We start from the raw sequence: 9,603 nt of genomic DNA on the forward strand, positions 1-9,603 counted from the left end.
CTAACAGTAATGTGAATATTCAGCTAAATCAGGTTACAAATCTGGCCTGGATTCAAATTTATTTTATCTGACCATTGTCTTGGTTGCAGATCTTCCTGTTCCTCAAGCTTATTCCTTCTTCCATTACAAGCACCATGTAACCCATGTCAAAAATGGGCAGGCTTCAATTGTTGAATTGCTACCACAATCTTGACTGTAGGACCACCTGCTCCTACAGATGTCCTTGTATAGATGATATAGAGAAGGGGTGTCAAACTCAAGGCCCTTGATGTGATCGAATCTGGCCCATGGGGACGTCTACCCAATGCGAAGAGGAAAGATTAGGCCAGAGTAACTTCGCCTCGGTCTACGCAATGCAAAGAGGAAACACGCCAGCAATTTGGGGAGTGGTATCAAGCTGGCCATGCCCACCCAGTTGGACACACACACACACACACACACAAACACACCGAGATCAACCACAGCCCTGATGTGGCCCTCAATGAAATTTAGTTTGACACCCCTGATATAGAGAGTAAGATTTTCATGTCCATGATCTAAAGTAGCCACTTGCAATTTTCAAGCACAGAAGGCAGGCTAGAAAAAGGTATTTGTTTAAGCTTGTGTCCACAATAAAACTCTCAGTATGATAATACAAATCCCAAGTGCATTATTTGCAAGTAAATCTCATGGATTGTTACTTTATCATTACTACAAATTGTCACTAAACAGTGACAAACATTTTTGAAAGGTAGAATGACAAAGCAGTTCTATGAAGCTAGATGTAAACATTTACAATAGGTTTGTACATTTATTGATTTGATTTGATATGATTTGATTTGATATCTACAGCCACCCATCTCAGGGTGGCTCACAATTCAGAAATGTAAATATTATAATTAAAATTGAATGCAGTCCCCCGCATCACAAATTATGTAGTTGACTATCCACATTCAGGAAAATTGAAGGGGTCAGCACACCCAGAGAGCAATGCATGAGACTCACCCTGGAAAAAACACCTTCACGATCATGGTATCTCCCCTGCCAGATAAATATATTGGCAACATCAGGTGGGATAATGATAAACATGGTTACGGGAGCCACTTTTGGAGGCATCTTGATTTGGATTGCCAAGGAAGCTCCCATGTCTTGCCAAACCAATTCAAGATGCCTCTAAAAGTGGTTCTTGTAATCATGTCTATCATAATCCCACCTAATGATGGTTAAAGAGGGCACAGCAGATCAGGAGACAAAACACCATGTGGCACAACACCAGTGATTTCCTTATCCTTCCTCTGATAACAGTAAGTAGGACAGAAATGACTTGCCCTTACTAGTCTTTTTCTGCCCTCCTGATGAAACAGAATAACTTGTAATTATAGTTTGCTGTTACTTGCTTTGGCTCCAGTTCAAAAACCATTTCAGTTCCAGCCAAATATTTCTCTCATATTGTCTATTGATCTAGCAATTAGCACTATTAATTAAATGATTGTATTTTTTTTTATAGAAAAGCAATTTACAAACATTCAGTAAATGCACTTTCTTTGTTCCTGTTAAATAGTGGTTTAAACAGGAGATTCCAGTTTCCCCAAGGAAGCCACTGGGTGGAACAGCTTGGAAATGAAGGAATTCTGAAAAGATCAACTTGTCCTAAGCTGATCCCTGGAATGCCTATTGGCTTTCATCCACATGAAGTAAAAACTGCAAAAATGCATTCATATAATTTTGTTATTTTATTTAAAATGTTTTTAATAACAGAAATAGCAGCTTATCATTAACATGCATAATTCAGTAACATCCTAAATGGAATTTAAACCTGTTCATGAGCATGCTTCCATAAAACCTTGCCATGCTTCCATAAAACCATCATTTTTCAGGATATTATCCTGATTCAATATTAGTGTATTTCTCCAAATTGAATATTAATTTCCTCACATAAGAAATATAAAACTGTATTTTTTTCCCAGTAGTATTAGGAAATCAAACCATACAACACATCTGTCTATAGACAGACATACGAATAAGATGTTTTCTTTTGTTTTCTGTATGAAATAATTAATTGAGAATTGTTGCTTGAGATCTTATTCAGGTTGGGATTTTATTTACAGGGATAAATGCTTACATGTTTTGGTTTTTATATCACTGACAATTTTCAGGATGATTTCTAATATTACAAATGAAATGAAAACTTTGAGCTAGACTTTTAAAAGCATTCTTCCAAGTGTAGAGTAGCTGGAGTGATTATGCATTTAGCATGAGGAACAAGTTATATAATCTTATTCTCTTACTTTTGAAATTTGACTTGAAAATAGCAAAATTTAAGAAAAATATTTCTAAGTTTTTGCCTTATTTTATCTGGGTAGAACAGAACGGGATAACAGAGTTGGAAGGGACATTTGAGGTCTTCTAGTCCAACCCCCTGTTCAAGCAGGAGACAAGTGGCTCTCCAGTCTCTTCTTAAAAGCCTCTAGTGAAGGAGTATCTACAATTTCTGAAGGCAAGCCGTTCCACTGGTTAATGGTAAATAACATCAGATAAATAACATCATTGTAGATAATATTAATTGTTAATAATAGATTGATGTTCTATATTAAAATATAATCTGTTTTTCTTAGCATAGTTGCTTGTATGGCAGTTCGTTGTCTCAACAATAAATGCCTTTTGCAGGATCTAAGTGCCATATAGTCTAGACATTTTTTCGACCAATTGTTTGGCCCATTTTCTGTTTAGTAAGGCTGATATAATAATAATAAGGTTAGACTGTTGCCACTCTGCAATGAGTTGCTTTTAATAATATATTTCCATTTTTGTTCCTAATGCACCCCTGAATAGTATATGTAGAATTGTACTTTTTGAATTTCTATCTCTAGAAACTGGTCTTCATTTTAATAGGTAATTTTGGGAGGTTTTACTCCTTGGATTGAAACACTCAAGCAGAAATTGGTATTCTCATCTTTTGGAGGGAGAGGCAGTTAACAGGCTTGTCTCATGAAACAACAATTCATCAATTATTTCTGATAGTACATTTATGCTGACTGCCTGAAGTTTGACTATACGTCATCATACCCATAAATCAAGGTAAATCTTATGTTTGGCTGAGAAGAACTAATCAGGCAATTATGTGAAAAACTTTGAGTTCCTAATTGATATTGGCAAGTAAAAGTGAGCAAAGAAACATAAGATGCTCATCAGCTCTATGCAAAGCCCTGAAGCAGTTCTGTGAATGCATAGAAGCCACTTTGCTGGCACTGTTTGGTTTTAGTAGAAGTCCCAAAAGAAGTAACTTCTCTGAATGACAATAACCGGGCAGATGAACAATACCCTTAAAGTAGTTTTCAGGATGATGCCATTGCCTTGAAACTTTGAAGAGCATATTTTCCATCCCATTTCCTGAACCCTTTGCTACTGATTTTCTCAGCTGCTGGTCCAATGATTTGATTTCCAGGAAGTCTTTGGTGCTCTCTGAACTTTGCTGTTTTCTTGCAGATGTTTCATTATCTAACTAGGTGACATCATCAGTATCAAAAGGGTATGCTCAGCAGACTCCATTTTTTTCTAGCACTGATGGTGTTACCTACTGGGATAATAAAACATTTTCAAGAAAACCACCAAGCTCAGAGAACACCATGGGCCACATAGTTCAAGCTCAAGGTACAAATATTTCTTCTATTGGTTATTCATTTTCTGAAGGGACAACAAATAGGCACACCACATACCTGCTTAAGTAGACAGAATATCTCATCTTTTTAAAGGGAGCCACTTGGAGACATTAAGAAAAGAATGATACAATTCAGGGACCCATATCCAGCCATATCAAATTTTAGTCACAACAGAATCTATATAGACAATGGAGAAAAAGATAATATATGTTCACTTATAGTACAAAGAAGGGCCCTGGACTGCACTTATTTTTATTAATATCAGGAACTAGACTGAGGTTTATGAAACAGGCGTCATAATGTAGAGGTCATTTATGTAGAGTATGAAGAGAGTTGGTCCTAGAACACTGCCTTGGGGGACACCACTATTGACAGGTACTGGATTTGATAGGACGCTCCCAATTTTGACCATTTGTTGTCTGTTTGACAGGAATGCTTCTATCCAGTTATTCAGTTGTCCAGAGATACCATAGGATTTTATTTTTAGGAGTAGTTTGTCGTGTACCACTGAATCAAAGGCTTTACAGAAGTCTATGTAGATTGCGTCTATTGCTTTGCCCTGGATGACACAACTCGACCAGGGCAAAGTAATAGACGCAATCTACATAGACTTCTGTAAAGCCTTTGATTCAGTGGTACACGACAAACTACTCCTAAAAATAAAATCCTATGGTATCTCTGGACAACTGAATAACTGGATAGAAGCATTCCTGTCAAACAGACAACAAATGGTCAAAATTGGAGCGCCCTATCAAATCCAGTACCTGTCAATAGTGGTGTCCCCAAGGCAGTGTTCTAGGACCAACTCTCTTCATACTCTACATAAATGACCTCTGTGATCATATTAAGAGCAATTGCGTTCTCTTTGCTGATGATGTAAAGCTGTTCAATACCACAGACAATACTGCTACCCTACAAAAAGATCTTGACTATGTATCAGAATGGTCAAACAAATGGCAACTTCAAATCTCAACAAATAAATGCTCTGTCTTACATATTGGCAAAAAAAAATCAGAAAATAAAATACAAGCTGAATAGTCAAGATCTTGTTGATGACCCAAGCTCTGTAAAGGACCTTGGAATACTCACCTCTAATGATCTAAGTGCTAGAGCCCACTGCAACTACATAGTCAAAAAGGCATTAAGAGTTGTTAACCTAATCCTACGTAGCTTTTTCTCTGGTAATATCACACTACTAACCAGAGCATACAAAACATTTGCTAGACCAATACTCGAATACAGTTCATCAGTCTGGAACCCACATTACGTATCTGATATTAGCACAATTGAGAAAGTCCAGAAATATTTCACAAGAAGAGTTCTCCACTCCTCTACTCGTTGTAGAATACCTTATGCCACCAGACTTGAAATTCTAGAACTAGAAAACCTTGAATTACGCCGTCTTCGGTCTGACTTAAGCATGGTATATAAAATCATACATTGCAATGTCCTACCTGTCAATGAATACTTCAGCTTCAACCATAACAACACAAGAGCACACAATAGATACAAACTCAAAGTTAACCGCACCAAACTTGATTGCAGGAAATACGACTTCAGCAATAGAGTGGTCAATGTCTGGAATACTCTACCCGACTCTGTAGTTTCTTCCCCAAACCCCAAAAACTTTAACCTTAGACTGTCTACTATTGACCTCACCCCTTTCCTAAGAGGTCTGTAGGGGGCGTGCATAAGCGCACCAACGTGCCTACCGTCCCTGTCTTATTGTTTCTCTTATTCTTTTATTTTTCTTATATGTACCCATTTCATGTATTCACAACTATGTATACACTTATACTTATTATCTTGTAAACAATTGGCAAATCAAATAAATAAATAAATAAATAAATAAATAAATAATCAAATGTGTGAAGATTGTTGCACTTTTTCACACTGCATCATGTTGGAGTTGCTTTTCTATTCAGTAACTGCAAGCAAAAAAAAAGAGATCCTTTTGGCTTGTTAATAATAGACTTTCAAGCACTCTTCAAAAAGTGTTTTCTTATACATGAACTGGATAGAGTACCATAATTTAACCTTGAAAAACATGAGAACTGTTTTATCAATGAACAGGAGGATGGACATAGACAAAAACACAGAGAGATATAGATAAATATATTTTATATCAAGTCTGATCATTTCTGTCACTGGAGCATTATAGTAACATATCTCAATCTGTGAATGTAGCACTGTATTGAAGACATGGTGATATCCATTTTTAATATTATAAAGTTTTCCTTGTTTTCTGTTGGTTTTGAGAGCATTCCAGGCATGGTTTAAATCATCAGAAAGTATGCATTGGAAGTATGTATTCACTGCTGGTCTATATTTTATTAAGTTTATGATCCAATCTTTGATTTAATAAATAGACCTTCCTTTCATGTTCATGATTATTTGAAAGAATTATATGAGGACACAAATATTATGAAATCTCAATTAATGAGTGGTGATGGAAACCATTATTAATCAATCTCCATTAAGTTGGTGTATCATCCACAGTGATTTGTGTTAGAACATTATGCAAATTATGCAAATGATATCATTTATGTCAATTTACACAAAGTTTGTAATTATGCAAGTAAAGTTATGGAAATGACATATACGGTATCATTTATGTCATTTGGGTAAAGATGCTAATAGATGTAGAAAATTCCAAGCAAAGTCCACCACGCTATGATTTAGTAAATCAATGATTTAATTTATTGCAAGGCTGTCCAATCTTGACAACTTTAAGACCTATAGACTTCAGTTCCCCAGTCTGTCATGAATTCTGGGAGTTGAAGTCCACAGGTTTTAAAATTGCCAAGGTTGGGCACCTTGCTTTATAGTATAATACTTATCAGAACAAAGATGTGGTATTTTACTTTGGAAATGTCTCATAAAAAGCGTAAAAAATATCTCACATTGTCTCATAAAAAGCATAAAAAATATCTCAAATTGAAAGAACTGCATCTGAGCAGAGAGAAAGAGTGTTGCCTTCAAATAACTTCTCCATATTCTTCTCTTATTTCCCAATATTTCTGATTTTGATTCCTTCAGATGTGCTAGGATGATCTTCTCCAGAATCTGCATTCAGTGGCTCATATTCCATGATTGAGGTTTTGTAAAATGTTATTATTTAATGTAGAAAATCAGGAAGGCAAGTTTGGGAAAAATATGGTCGAAAATTAAACAAATACATATAGAGAGACCAGATGAAAGAATACCCTGTACCAATAAGTGAAAACTGATATTTATCACTCTTTAATTATCTGAACTTGGTTCAAAGCATTAGGTTGAACTTTGATTTATCTTGCACCATCCCTTCTTCTCAACTATAGGTGAGACTTTTCTGTTCACTCAGATATTTTAATAATATATGTAATTTAGGCTTCTTGAGTCCAAATATGTGTGTTTTATTTGGTTGGGTAAATATTTTATATTACCTATAATGGTACAATCTTATGTTCAACTTAATATTTAAATGGTTTTACAATTTGATTACTGAGGATGCAAAAGCCTATTTAGATGTTGGAGTAATTCTAGCTGGCTTATCAAGACTGATAACTGCAAAGCATGTCCTTATATGGTATACAAGAGAGTTACACATTAGGGGTAACCTTCTAAACTTAAGAAATGTTAATGAGAGATTCTTTATTTATTTTGTCATTGCTTGGACCAATGCCTGACTTGGAATCTTTTCTCATTCAGCTTTTGGATGTCCTAATTAAATGGGGGAACTTGGATGACTAAATTGTCCTTTGATTTGAGAAGAAAAGAAGGCTAATCAAATTACATCTGATTTTATTGCCTGATTATATGTAAGCTTGGTCTTTGCAAATACTTGCTAGACAAAAATCTTAATTCCAGGAAAAAAACTACACATGGCAAATAAAGTTGAGCCATTTGGTAACAAAAGGAATCATGTTTTTCCCCCTAATAGCCTATTGTCACTTTACATAAGGATCTTTAAAAAGGGACTATATTTTGGACCAACAGTTATCTAGCATTTAAATGAAGCAGCAATCAGAAGATATGTTCAAAAGTATTTCAACCATTGTGGAAACATCTGGAGATTTATACTCCTTCAACTTTCAGAGATGAAAAGACTTTAAAAAAAGAAAGGAAGGAAAAAAAACCCTACCCAGACTGAAATAATTAATCATGAGAGCAGCAAGGAAAGAGAATTGAAACTTCAAACACAAAAGGATCAGCACTGGAGAAGCTAAGTAGCTAAGACACACTGTAAAGTACAAAGGCCTCAATAGAGCTACCTGATATTTCAAGTTAGAAATTACTGTAGTGAGACCAGCTTGATCAGAGGAAAATCATGCTTGTACCAGCTCTGGCTTTCTGCTCCAGAGAAAATGCAAGAAAACATTCCCTCTGAATTGAGAACGATGTGGCATGGATGAACAGAATATCTACATCCGTTTTGCCTCTTTGATTGCTCATTCTACAAGGCTGTGATGAATCTGATCCTTAAATTGCATCTATTTGTATATAAACAGAGGTGCATTCCAGAGCATCTCTCTGCAGATCTCCACGAGACTGCATTAGCATGTACAGAAATTACAGGAAAAAGAAAATCTATTACTTATGTTTCAAGCGAAAGGTTGCTTTTTTCTGAATACAGATTATTGTTAAGATTTTTACTCTGAGAGCTATAAAAAAAAGGAAGCCGAGGGGGACTATTGAGGGCCAAAAAGAATGCATTCAAACAGTATGGGGAATTAAAAGAGACTGTCTAAGCCAATGTTTCTCAACCTCAACAAATTTCAGATGTGTGGACTTCAACTCCCAGAATTCCCCAGTCAGCAGCCATCTTAAAGTTTTCAAGTTTAAAAAACAATGTCTAAGGAGAAGCAATACCTTTGATGGTAAGATGGGAGGTGTATAAATTTAATAAATAAACCTCTGTAATATGTATCTGAATCTGTAAATTTCCACCTGTTAAGGAATATTTCTCAAAATGACTACAAGGTTATGTGAATATATTTAATACTGTTTATTTATTATTATGCCATTTTGTCAATGGAGGATGCTTAAAAGATATTAAATACAAAACATTGAAATGATTTGGAAGCACAAGAAATCTATACATCGTATAATCATCACACATGAAATAGTATTAGTCTTATTGTTAAAAGTACCTATCAAAATGAGCCAAAAAGCTTAAGGAAGATGTTATATTTAGAGACTCTTTCTATAGATCACTTTCATGCTGTATCCTCTAGGGAGTAAATGTCAAAAAGTAGATATCATTAGGACAAATCAAAAAATGTTTTAATTTAATGTAAATGCAATAACATTTAGGCTTATATACCAGGGGTCTCCAACCTTAATAACTTTAAGTCTGGAGCTCCCAGAATTCCCCAGACAGCAAGATTGTCTAAGATTCAGTTCTGTCTAAACCAAGGTATAAACCAGAGCTTATACAGTTGAGATGCTTTTCCATAGATGGCAGATCCAGAGGAGTTTTTTGGTGCTGCTGACATTTATTAGTTTGGTAAGAAAGTTTAATATTAATAGCAATAGCACTTAGACTTATATACCACTTAACAATGCTTTACAACCCTCTCTAAGCAGTTTACAGAATCGGCATATTGCTTTCAACAATCTGGGTCCTCGTAGTTTAATAATTTAATAGAACTATTGCCTCAATTATATTCAGTCATTTTCATCCCTCTGATTACATGGACATTTATCTTTTTGCAACTTATGGAGAGGATCTGGGGATTTTAGGGATGATCAAATGCAATCTGGGGCCACACATTGTATGCTTCCCCATATTTGAAAGGTAACAACTTGTGTAGATCATATGCAGGGAGGTTTTAGTGTGAAATATATATCTGATATTTAAGGTTTTTTTTTAAGTAGCTGGTTTTCATTTCCTTTCTCCTTCCCTCCCATCTTCTCTTTTTCTGTCCTGGACTATTATATTTGTATGTTTATTTTTAAATGATTGGAGAAATTTATGCAATTG

General features: G+C 35.3%; 1 pseudogene; it reads right to left on the reverse strand.

Annotated features, from left to right (window-relative positions):
* Window positions 1-900: 900 nt before the first annotated feature.
* Window positions 901-1,035, reverse strand: LOC113417658 (U1 spliceosomal RNA; annotated as a pseudogene).
* Between the last annotated feature and the right edge of the window lie 8,568 nt (window positions 1,036-9,603).

The sequence above is a fragment of the Notechis scutatus genome, chromosome 2 (genome assembly GCF_049901735.1).
Source record: "Notechis scutatus isolate UNSWTSFEM ecotype Mainland chromosome 2, rNotScu1.2, whole genome shotgun sequence".
Classification (NCBI taxonomy): Eukaryota; Metazoa; Chordata; class Lepidosauria; order Squamata; family Elapidae; genus Notechis; species Notechis scutatus.